This window comes from Ambystoma mexicanum, chromosome 14 (genome assembly GCF_040938575.1).
Source record: "Ambystoma mexicanum isolate Mex_15411 chromosome 14, UKY_AmexF1_1, whole genome shotgun sequence".
Lineage (NCBI taxonomy): Eukaryota > Metazoa > Chordata > Amphibia > Caudata > Ambystomatidae > Ambystoma > Ambystoma mexicanum.
In genome coordinates, this window is record NC_090940.1 from 108,424,202 (window position 1) to 108,436,586 (window position 12,385).

A 12,385-nucleotide genomic window follows, 5' to 3' on the forward strand; every position below is an offset into this window, starting at 1 on the left:
TGTTGTTAACATTCACATCTCAGTCCTCTGCTCTCTATTTCCCCTCTCCAAATTCAAGCAGGACTCTCTTGTCCCTTGCCTTTATGATGTAAGGAACATGCTTGCTCCAATATTAATGCCTCTTTCATTGACCATGGTTTTTCTGACGGCCATTATATATGCACTTATGACTCCCTTCGACTAACACCATCCTGCATGTACAGTCACACCTCCCTGCACCTGTCTTCAGACCTGGACCACTTCTGAGACCCAGACTCTCGAAACAAATGTGTGCACCATTACATGTGATGCTGGTGCAAATCCCACATCCCCAACCTACTATAGCCTACAAACATTTCCTTGCTGTCCTCATCTGCACAGGGTTCTGCCAAATCCTCCTACTTCACACACCTCATCTCCTCCCTTGTAGTGAGCAAAGTCAGAGAGGGAGGGGGCAATCAATACTGACTTGAGTGGTGCGACCAAAGCTTGGAGGGTAGAAGAAAGTTTGCTGGGGTGATTGCCAAGTGAGGAATCACTAGGAAAAGGGCAGTGCTTCATTTTAGGGTGCTAAATCTACCTCGAGGGTTGTGAATCACTATGCCCCCCCTGCTCTTGTATCTCAGGGCAATTGTGCACTGTTACTCCTAAATTACTATACTATGGACAAACAAACATAAGACACAAAGAAAACACATGCATCGATTCAACAATGAAAACACTTTTCTTCATGCACAGCAATGCATGATGCAAACACTACTATAATGCAAATCTTGTATTTGCACCTTTTATGCTCTGGGTGCAAATCTACAATGCAATGCAATAACTATAAGCCTTACAGGCTTCTAATGCAAGCAATCTGATAGCTGGATCTATAATGCCTAATGCAGCCGAATTGAAGCGTTAGCACTCAGCATTCCCCTCCAATTCTCACCAATCCACACCAGCACGTGTCTTATTCAGATCAATCAAGGCCTCATATGAGCAATACTCCCCTCTTGCCATGTCTCTCCTCTCCAGCTAACTCTGCAACCAGCCAGTCAGTCAGGGCCTCTCTCTAGCCTCTCAGTGGTCTGGTCTTCCTGCCAGATCGATCTCATCAGCTCTCATCAGAATGCATCCCTAAACTTCCTCTCTGAGAGCAGCTCCATCCAAAACTCCCTCGATCTCGGAGTCAGAGAGCATCTCCATCTACATCTCAGAGAGCAGCCCAGCATACAAAATCTCAGAGCCAGAGACCATCATACACTCCTACTGTTCAGTTATAGTGTCAAAATGACATACATACATCTCCATGGTTACATGTCTCTCTAAGCTAAAATGCACTCTCTTTCTCACTGTCAGCATTTCTAAATCTGACCAGTGCCTGAAAGTCTGTGATGCACTGCATGTTCTTTTCAATTACTGCGTGTTCTTGTTATCGTGACATTTGTACATTATATCTTGTACATGCTATCTGTGTTACGTGTTACTATACCATCTTGCTCCATATTCCTCCATTCACTCCATTGAAATCCTTCCCTTATCTCTCTGTGTCTGCGAACAGCTCACTCCCTGCTGTCCCCACCTTCTCTGTCAGCGGACACCAGCCAGGCAGGCCTAATAAGCCAGCATCCCTTCTCGGTTCTCTACTAAGGCAAGAGTCACATCTGTGTCTGAACAAGAAACTGTTTACGCATTCCTGGTACACTGTAACTCATAACATCTCTCCGCAGAACCAAGTGGCGCTTCTGTTCTGCCTGTCTCATTCAGGATGGCTTCAGAATGCCATAGGCCTCATGCTTTCTAGCATTTACTCTCTCTCGCAATGGCAAGTGCTATATTCAAAGCTCAATGCACATCCTAAGTGCACACTCATGCGTGTCTCTAAATGCATACATAATACATATAACATATCGCTACATGTCTCTACAAATATAACATGTGTCTCTACATGGCACTTCAAATGTATAACAGGCCTCTTTCTATAGCAAATGGCTACATATATGTGGATAATGGATAACTAATATCACACTAATCAGAATGATGGATCACTAAATCCCTAAATGGGTAATAATTCTCTAATGATAACAAACCAGGCTTCTCCATACAATCTAGTTTCACAAAGGGAGGTAGGGCTTTAGCTTCTCTTGTATGTACCAGGCTTCTCCATACAATCTAGTTTCACAAAGGGAGGTAGGGCTTTAGCTTCTCTTGTATGTACGTTGGGCCGGTCTTGTGCACTTCTCGGTGGGTAGTGCAAAGTGTCTTGAAGGGGGCCCTTCGTCCAACTGGGAGCCAGTGCAGGGTTCAGAGAGCTGGTGAGACGCAATCTCTATGTACCAGGGTGAGGAGGAGTTTGGCGACAGCATTTTGGGCCATTTGGAGTTTATTGAATTGGTAAGCCGCTGCTTCCAGGTAAAGGAGTTGGCATAATCCAGTCTCGACATAACAATAGACATAACAGCGAGTCTTTTGGGGTAGAAGAGGTAAGGAAAGATGCGTCTAAGAAGTTTGAGGTGGTAGTGACCGCATTTTGAAACATTATTGATCTGGTGGGAGAGGGTTAGGCCAGAGTCCATCATGCAGCCTAGGTTTTTGACTATATCGGAGGGAGGCAGTGGTGGGCCGAGGGAGGGGGGCCATGGGAGCGGATGTGGGAGAAGGAAAGTATTGCTGCATATCATGATTTCAGTTTTGTCGGGGTTCAGAAGGAGGTGGTTACTTGTCAACCATCGGTCAATATCACAGAGTCAAGCTTCAAGGTCGGGAGGCGGGTCGGTGTTTCTCTCGGGAATTCTTAGTATAATTTGGGCATCATCGGCGTAGCTGTAACAAGAGAGGTTGCACGCGTGTATGATTCCTGGTAGAGTGGTCAGATAAAGGTTGAAGAGGAGAGCAGAGAGGCATGTGCCTTGGGGTACTCTGGTGTTCACTGGGCGAGCAGTTGAGACAAAGGGCGAGAGGCGGGCGATTTGTTTCCTGTTGCTAAGGAAAGAGTCAAGGAGGATTGAATGTTTAACCGTGTAAAAGGCAGAAGAGAGATCGAGGAGAATCAGTGCTGTGTAGCCCTCAATTCTACCATGGCCTTGAGGTCATCCCAGATAGAGATCAGAGTGGTTTCTGTTCCATGTCGCGGCCTGAAACCAGATTGTGCGGGGTCGAGGAGTTTGTTAGATTCTACAAAGCAGTGGAGCTGGGAGTATGCAGTCCGGTCAATGAGTTTTGCGAGAAATCTAGTATTGGAGAGTGTCCTGTAATTCTTATGGTCAAGGGATGCTTTGTTTTCGAAGTGGCTTGACATGCGCTATTTGAAAGGCTTCAGGGAAGATGCCAGAGGTGAGGGAGTCATTTAGTATGGTTCTCGCATGTTCTCTTGTGCAGGTAGAGGAGAATATTTCCTTCAGGAGAGAGGTGGGCAGGGGTCGAGGGGCAACCCGGAAGGTCTGCTGGCTGATAGTAGGTCACAGAACTCATCTCCGGAGATGGGTTTGAATGAGTCGAAGGTTGGAAAAATGGGTGCCGGTGGATTGGGATCACAAGGGGTCGGTGTAGGGTAGGGGGTGAGCGAGGACAATTAGTGTTGTAGAAATGCAGCGAGAGGGAGTCGCAGAGTGATTGTGTGGGATTGGGCAGAGGTGCAGGGAGGTTTTACAAATTCGGACATGATCTTGTGGAGTTCTTTGCTGTTACTGCCACAGTTCAGAATTAGTTTATTGTAATAGGCTTTTTTAGCCTTTCGAATCTCGGATTTGTGATTACTGTGGTGGAGGGGTGGAGGATGAACATGGATCTGCTGAGATCAGGTTTAGATGCTCACCATTTGCATTCAAGAGAGTTATTTTGTTTTTTGACAGTCCTCAGGTGGGGCGTGAACCATTTAGGGGACGGTCCTTTACGTGAGGTTGCAGGGCGAGAGGGGGTGAGAGGAATTGGTGATTCCTTAAGCCAGGAGTTGATGGAATCAATGGTTAAGGGTCTACCACAGGGCAGCGTTGCAGGAGGACGGAGGAGCAGGGCTTCGGCTAGGTCTGGGAGTACCTTGACTTTGTTCCAGCATTTGTGACCAGGGGGGTCAGTATGGGGAGCTGTAGGAGGAGGGGTTAGTATGTGGATAGCGAAAGGGGGATGGCAAGGTGGTCTGTCCACATAAGAGGTTTGGGACTGGATATATAAACCTGGTAATAGGAGCTGAAAATCGAATTGAAAGTGTGCCCACCTGAGTGGGTTGAACCAGTGGTATGTTGGGAGAGGTTGAGTGCATGAAGACTCTGTCAACCAGTGGGTGGGTCATGGGGTTGTTGGGCATATTAAACCAGCTATTGAAAACTCCCAGGAGTGTAAGAGATGGGTGATTTACCTGAATGGTAGCTATTGAGTCACAGAGGTTGTTGGTAAAATAACTGTCGTATCTGTGGGATCTGTAGATAAGTAGTAAACTGTGGGTGAATGGCGATGGTGTCCGGTCAATAGGGTCGAATGACCTTTTGTTCGAAAGTAAAAGGATCGAAAAAAAGGTTCTAATTTTTTTTTATTTATATATTTTTTTTGTTTAGAATGTAAAAAAAGTTTTTTATAAAAAGAAAACAGGGGTCTGGCGGGGAACCCCCCATAAAAAAATAAAAAAAATAAATTCAAACCTTTTTTTCGGTCCTTTGACTGTCAAGAAAAAGGCATTCAAGCCTTTTGTTTTAGAAACTTTGACTGTGAACCGGCGATGATAGCGAGAGTTTTACCAGAAGGGACTCACAAGATGCGTTGCATGCCTAGGATTCGACGAGTCAGATGGTAAATGGGGCTTGTAGAGGATTGCCACTCTGCCACCTCTGGTCTGGATGGTCTATTGTGGGCGATAAGCGAGTAGCCAGGGGGAAGGCCATGTTCGCGACTGTGGCAAAATCCTTGGAGAACCAGGTTTCGGTGATAAAAATGAGGTCTGGATTGTCAAAGGATAGGAAGTCAAAGATGCTGTGTCTGTTTCTTGCAACTGAGCAGGCATTAAAGAGGGTGCATGTGACTTGTGAGGGGAGGTGGTTTTAGTGACGCTCATCGTAGGGAGTGCTTGGTGGACATGGGTGCCAGTTGAGGAGGGGGATGTGGTGGGATCATTCTGGGTGGTGGAGACTGGCTGGGTGGCGGGTAGAGGAGGAGCTGGAAGTCAGCAGATTTTGGGTGCTGGGTGAGAGGGTTGTGTCGATGGGGGGCAGGAAGAGTAGGCGGCCGGTGGTAGGTGTGTGAGAGACGAGGAGGGGGGATCAGGGCGAGATAGGCATGTGTTGAGTGGATCACTTGAGATGTTGGGGTTTAAGCGGGTTATTTCTAGTTCTAGTCTGGAGGGTGCTGTGGGTTTAGGTGTACTGAGTGAGAAGTCAAGAGAAAGTGGGTGGAGACTGGGAGAAGGAGGAGGGGAGGTAGGGGTGGGAAAGGCTGGGAGGTTGGACATTTGGAGAAGTGGTGAGATATGGAGGGACGATGGAGAGGACCAGACACTCTTTTTGCTTTTTGTGGGTGTTGGTGCCATAGGAGTGTGGGAGAGGGTAGGTCAGAGGGGGAAGGAGTTGAAGCTACCATTCTAGAGAGGGCGAGACACGCCACTTTCAGAGAAGGGAAGGGATATGAAGGGGCAGGTCTGTGGGTGGGGGTCGAGTAGGGGCTGAGGGGGATGGAGAGGGCAGCATGCGAGGTAGGTTGGGAGGGTGGTGAGTTCCTCAGTGGGCACAAGGGTGGCGTGGTAGAGGAGGGGGACTCACAATGTTTGGAGCTCCACTGGCTTGTGAGTTTGATATTGGGCGAGGTGGCTGGATGGGGAGTGTGGGATTGTTATCAATAGATGCTAGAGGGAAGCTGGATGTTGATGAGTTCAGGTGGGTTGAGTGGGGGATGAGCATTTGAGGAGACAGGTGTTTGGTGCGCCAGAGTGCTCCTCTGGTCTTAGAGCTGGAGGGGGGATGATGGTGGGAGGGTGGGCAGGCGACGTCTGGGTGTACAGATGCTTGGGTCGAGGGGTTGTGGATTGTGACCAGATGCAGGATAAAGGGGAGGTTCATGAAGTTCATGGGGTTCCCACCTCCCAGCCCGCCCCCTCCCCTGATTGGCTGAATCGACCTGCCTGTGTGTGGCCTGGTGTACCGGCATAGCCTGCGCGCGCCTTTGCAGATCTAAGCAGCCCAGGTGATTGTAGTTTGAGCAAGGATCCTCCCGGGCCTTGTTTGTGTTTTAAAAAGAAAATGTTTGTGCCCTGGCCCACGCCCCATCTTGCTTGCCACCGACCCTCTCCTTCCTTTCCAATCCACAAACCCTCCTGTCCTCCCGCCTCCCAGCACACCCCCTACTCTGATAGGCCAGATCACATGTCATAACTGACCTTCCCAGGGCAGCCCTCTGCCTTTGCAGCCCCTGCGGCTAAGGGCCTACAGGCAAAGGGAGGCTCCTACAGAGGCGGCTCCCAACTGTGTCTTCAGGTGTCAGCAGGGGAAGCCAATGGCCAGCCGTCAACCAGCAGCGATTAAAAAAGTAAGTGTGGCACGGGTGGGGAGTAGAGCAATCACTCTACTCTTGAAGCCCTGCCACATAACAAACCTACATACATTGGAACAGTACTGTGATTATTAGCTTGTGCGTTCTAGGATATCACTGTGAGTATTAACTTGTGCTTTCTAGGATAGTACTGTGATTATTAGATTGCGCCACACCCTTAGAGATCAGCACATATTGACCTGAATCACATCTAGAAAGCATCACAATAGAATAGTACTGTGATTATTAGCTTTTGCCTTCTAGCATAGCACTGTGATTATTAGCTTGTGCCTCTCTGGGATAACACTGTAATTATCGGCCTCCACAGCACCCATACAGATTTGTGGATATTAGTTTAAATCACATCTAGGAAACACCACAATAAGAACAGTACTAGGATTAATAGACTGCGCCTCTCGAGGATAGCACAGTGATTATCACCCTGTCTCACACTGTGTTAGTACAGTGACTATTAGACTGGACCACACTGGGATAGCTCTGTGAATACTGATATAGCTCTGTGAATACTGGCCAACGTCATACCATTAGAGAATTGTCAATAAGGCCTTTAAACCACTTCTAGAAGGTGCCACATCGGGACAGCGCTGTAAGTATTAGACCTGCCATGCTGAGATGGTACTGTGATCATTCGCCATGACCTTCTGAGATGATGCTGTGAACAGTACCCTGCATCACACCACAGAGATTTGTTTGTTGCTGTAAGTCTCTTCCAGGGAGAGACACATTAGGGACAGCCACTGGAATACCCTAGCGATATAACCTAGTAGACCTTCCCAACCCGAAAGCGCCAAACTCGAGACAGTGACTGATCTGCACTAGTGCTATCACCCGACTAGACCACCCAAACAGACATAGCCCAAGCTTGTATCGGACAATTTCCCACACCCAATCCAACACCACAAGACAGCCGGACCAAAAGCACAAAGACCAACTCTGCAACAACAAACCGAACAAAACCAACCAAAAACAAAAGCTTGAAACTCAAAATGCTGCGAAAACGAATTGGACCAAAGGAAAGACAAAGAGCAGACAGAACAAACTCAACTGAACACCACCGACGACTCACAACTGCAGAATACACTCCACAGACAAGAACGATAACAGAACCGGCCTCAGAGAAGAGAGCAATTCCTATACCTAACACCATATCTCACAAATAACCACTTACCGGAACGAACCAACCCAACATACAATGTCACACTGTGCCCCTTGTCTCACCTGTTTGTCCTTTGTTGAGTTCTTCTTTGGAGATCTTTCTTTGTTCCTGGACACCCAGGACTTGTACAGGTAAGGGCGGATATCCTCTGGGTCCAGTGTGCGGACCGCGACCAGCCTCGGAAGCAGGTAAGAGTTCAATATCCAGGAAGGAAGAAATGGGGGTATGCGAAGTCCGGGAAGCACTGGACCAGGAAAAATCTGCAGTACTCACAGAGTGCAGGGGGATAAGCTGCGAGCACGGAAGTACTGAACAAGGGTCTGGGATGGAAGAGGAAAGAACGGCCCTCAGGCACCAGGAGGGAAGGTAACAGATAACTATCGGAAAAGGAGCACTGACGGGAGGAAGAAAGTTACAAGCACACTTGCCGAGAACTCGTAAGCATAGCGTTGAGAGCACAGAGCCGCGGGGGCGTGCCTGTTTTCTAGGAGGCAGCGCGTCATGCATAAACGCTAGAGTGCAGCGTTTCCGTAACGTCGGCCATGTTGGGAGAATAGCAGATCCAACGTTGCAGTGAGCTATGGACCATGAAGTCCAAAAGGGCCGGAAACGGCGAATCATGACAGTATGCCCCCTCTTAAACCCCGATCCACCGGGTTTACCTGGATGAGTTAGATGGAATCTCCATACTAAATGGGGGGCATTCATGTTGGAGAACGGTTCCCAGGTTCGTTGGCTGGGGGGGTATCCTTTCCATTCCACCAAGTATTGTAGTCGATCCCTTCTGTATCTAGAATCGCATATCTTGTAAACCTCAAATTCAATCTGATCATTGACGAGCACTGGGTTAGGTCGATGAGCTGATCTGGTGGACTGCACATAGGGTTTGAGCAATGAAGTGTGAAAAACAGGATGAATCTTCTTCCAAGATTCTGCCAGCTGAAGTCGATAAGCCACTGGGTTGATGACCTCCTTAATAGAAAAAGGCCCATAATATTTGGGAGCCAGTTTATTAGGTCTCAGATGTCGAGGCAAGAGTTTCGAAGACAGCCAGACCATGTCACCGATTCCATACAGGGGCCTAGGTCTCCCATTTAGCATCAGCATGTCTTTTAACATCCATTCTGGCCTTTTCCAAATGGTCTTTAACATCCCTATGTACAGTGACCAGATGTTTAATCCAGGAATCGACCGAAGGAACCGGGGTAGAATGAGGTAAGATTGTTGGTAGGACCGATGGATGGAACCCTTGACTGCAAAAGAAGGGGCTAGTCTTGATAGCTGAGTGGTCAGAGTTGTTGTAAGCGAATTCAGCTACCGGAATTAAAATGTACCAATCATCCTGGACCTTGGCTGCAAAGCATCGTAAATACTGTTCTAGGGTTTGGTTTACTCACTCAGTTATCCCATTGGTCTGAGGATGGTATCCAGAAGACAAGGCACGCTGAATACCTAACATTTGACACAGATGTTTCCAGAATTGGGACATATACTAAGGCCCACGGTCGGAAATGATCTTGGAAGGGAGTCCATGCAGCCTGAAGATATGATTTAAAAATATTCCTGCCAATTCTGGTGCTGAAGGTAGCTTGTACACGGGGTGAAGTGAGCCATATGGGTGAATAGATCAATGGTAACCATAATCGTAGTGACCCCCATGGAAGGAAGTAATTCCATGATGAAGTCTGTGGCGATTATTTCCCAAGGGCGTACTGGCAATGTAGGTTGGTGGAGAAGACCAGCAGATTTTCTGTTATCGCACTTATTTTGACTGCAGCCAGCGCAGGCTTGGATGTAAGCCCTAATTCCGTCGATCATTTCTGGCCACCAGAATTGCCTCTGAATGAGGCAGAGATTGGCAGTAATGCCTCGATGTCCGGAATGGAAGGTATCATGTCAGAGGTTTATAAACTTGGTTCTCAGTCTTTGCGTGGGTTTTAGTGACTGAGGTCCATTTGTTGGCCTTGGTGTAGTCCTTCCAGAGATCAGAATGTGGTGTTTCGGCACAGATATTTTCCAATAAGGAATTGGCCTGGGCCACAAAAACTGTATCGGGAAACATCTTTGGAAAGGCACGTGCCTCAACTGGCTCTTAATCGTGACATCTGGATAAGGCATTTGCGATTATGTTGTTGGTTCCAGGGAAGTGATGTATGCAGAACTGATACTGGGCAAAAAAAAGGCCCAACGAGCTTGACGACTATTTCTGCACTCCAGAGATTGCAGGATCTGCAAATTTCTGTGATCGGTTCGCACTTGTAGAGGGAATTTGCCACCTAGAAGTAAATGGCGCCACTCAGTAAAGGCCTGCCGGATGGCGAGCAGTTCTTTCTCCAGGACTGAGTAATGGGTCTCGCTGGGAGTCAGTGTTTGGGATAGATAAGCAGGGGGATGTTCCACCTTGTCCTCAAATTCTAGTTTTAACACTGCCCCAATTGCATAATCTGAGGCATCAGTTTCCACCAGGAAGGGTTTATTGATGTCAGGTTGAGCCAGGATGGAACCTTGAGTAAATCTTTGTTTTAGCTCCTGGAAGGCTGTCTCTTGCGCAACAGACCAATTGAAGGGTATGTCTTTCTTTAACAAAGCGACTATAGGATGTACAATGTCAGAGAATGAGGGAATGAATTTCCTGTAAAAATGTGCAAGTCCCAGGAAGGATTGGATTTGTTTTACTGTAGTAGGGGCTGGCCAAGAGACAATAGAGTCGACCTTAGCAGGATCCATTCCAATTCCTTTGGAGCTCAGTACGAAACCTAGGTAATGAACGGTTTGGACATGAAAGATGCATTTTTCTGGTTTGGGCAGGAGCTTATTCTATCGTAGTCGCTGTAGAACTGAAGTTACGTCTTCCTGATGTACTTGGGGATCGTTGGAATAGATCAATATGCCATCCAAGTACACAATGACAAAAAGAAACAGCATATCTGAGAAGACTGTGTCCATGAAGCGCTGAAAAACCGCATGGGCGTTGGTGAGGCCAGATGGCAAAACCAGATATTCAAAATGACCAAAGGGTGTCCTGAAGGCGGTCTTCCATTCATCACCTTCCTTGATTCGAATGAGATGATAGGCGCCCCGTAGGTCGAGCTTGGTAAAGATTACAGCACCTCGAACAGCTTCCAATATGTCGGAAATGAGTGGTAGAGGATAACGATCTTCAAGGGTGCATTGGTTAAGGCCTCGGTAGTCCAAGCTGGGCCGGAGTTCCTTAGTGTCTTTCTTGGGCATGAAGAGCAAGGAGGCACCGGCTGGAGATTTAGAAGGACGAATGGTTCCATTGGCGAGATTGGTGTCCAAGTATTCCCGTAGTGCTCTTTTCTCTGGTTAGGAAAGAATAAACATTCTCCCAAAAGGTATCACAGCAGAGTCTTCAGTATCGATTGCTCAATCCTCAGGTCAATGGGGTGATAGTGATTGAACAATGGCTGTTGAAAACACATCTGAATATGGTTGGTAGATCTCTGGTACTTGAGTAATGTTGGAAACACATATAGGTGGTTGTTCAGGAATCCGGGGTTCCATAGATATGGTCTCTACCACGTTTTGAGACAAGCAATGAGAGAAGCAGTATTCTGAGCCTAGAAACAGAGATCCAGCAGCCCAGTTGATATACGGGTTGTGTTTCTGAAGCCAGGGCATGCCCAGAACCATGGGGTAATGTGCTGCCTTTATGATATCAAAACGAAGCATCTCTTGATGGTTGTTTATTGAGAGCAGTAATTCCGTGGTTTGGTGAGTAATGGGTCCTGAAGACAGTGGTTTCCTGTCAATCTCTTCGACAGCTTGGATTATTTCTTTGGGTTCTCGAGGAATATTGTGCCTTAAGGCCCATTCGTGGTCTAGGAATATTCCCATGGCACCACAATCTTCTAGAGCCAGGATGGGATGTGTTTCCTTATTGGCAGAAGACAAGAATGTTTGTAGAACCACCAAGGTATTTTGTTGAGGACAGTTCAAGGAAGGAGCAGAAGCGGAGCAGATATCATTCTCCCAAAGCTGGGCTCTGCTCAAGATCGGGAGCTGGTGTTTCCCGAAGACCTGGGTGGAGCTATAGGACAATTTCTTACAAGATGTTTGTCAGAAGCACAATACATGCAGAGTCCAGCATTGATCCTACGAATCCTTTCTTGTGGAGAAATCTGACCTCGCAGAGAGCCCAACTGCATTGGTTCTGGATCAGGAGAGTGCAGAGTGGGTGTTTCCTTGAGGCTAGGGTAATCCACAGAAGCCTTCTTGTCTTTCATTTCTCTGCCTTTCTCTCCTGGATTCGGAAGTCGATTTGTAGAGACAAATCTATTAAAGCCTGCAAGGAACTTGGACGGGCTACTCTGGCTAGCTCGTCCTTGATTTCGTCATTCAACCCTCTCCAAAACAGGGTAAAACCTGCCTCCTGAGACCAATCGGCCTCTTTAGCCAATTGCTTGAAGCATGTCACATAAGAAAGCATGTCTTGATTTCCTTGTTGGAACTCCAGGAGCTTTTCCTGGGAACTGTAAACTTGTTCTGGACGATCAAACATGGTTTTGAAGTCTTCCACGAATCTATCATAATTGTCCAGGAGTGGGTCTCCTGAGTTCACCAAGGGAGTTGGCCAGACTAAGGCATTGTCAGAAAGATGTGAGATTATAAATCCCACCTTGGCCCTGGGCGTAGAAAAATAGTAGGGCTTAAATGTGAAATGTACCAGACAAGAATCAAGGAAGGCACGCAGAGCTTTGGAGGAACCATCGT

General features: G+C 47.4%; 1 protein-coding gene across 4 annotated transcripts in view; it reads left to right on the plus strand.

The window, feature by feature from the left end:
* PAPLN (papilin, proteoglycan like sulfated glycoprotein) overlaps positions 1-12,385 on the plus strand; it is a 1,044,076-nt gene that overhangs the window by 897,147 nt on the left and 134,544 nt on the right. The window lies entirely within an intron of this gene.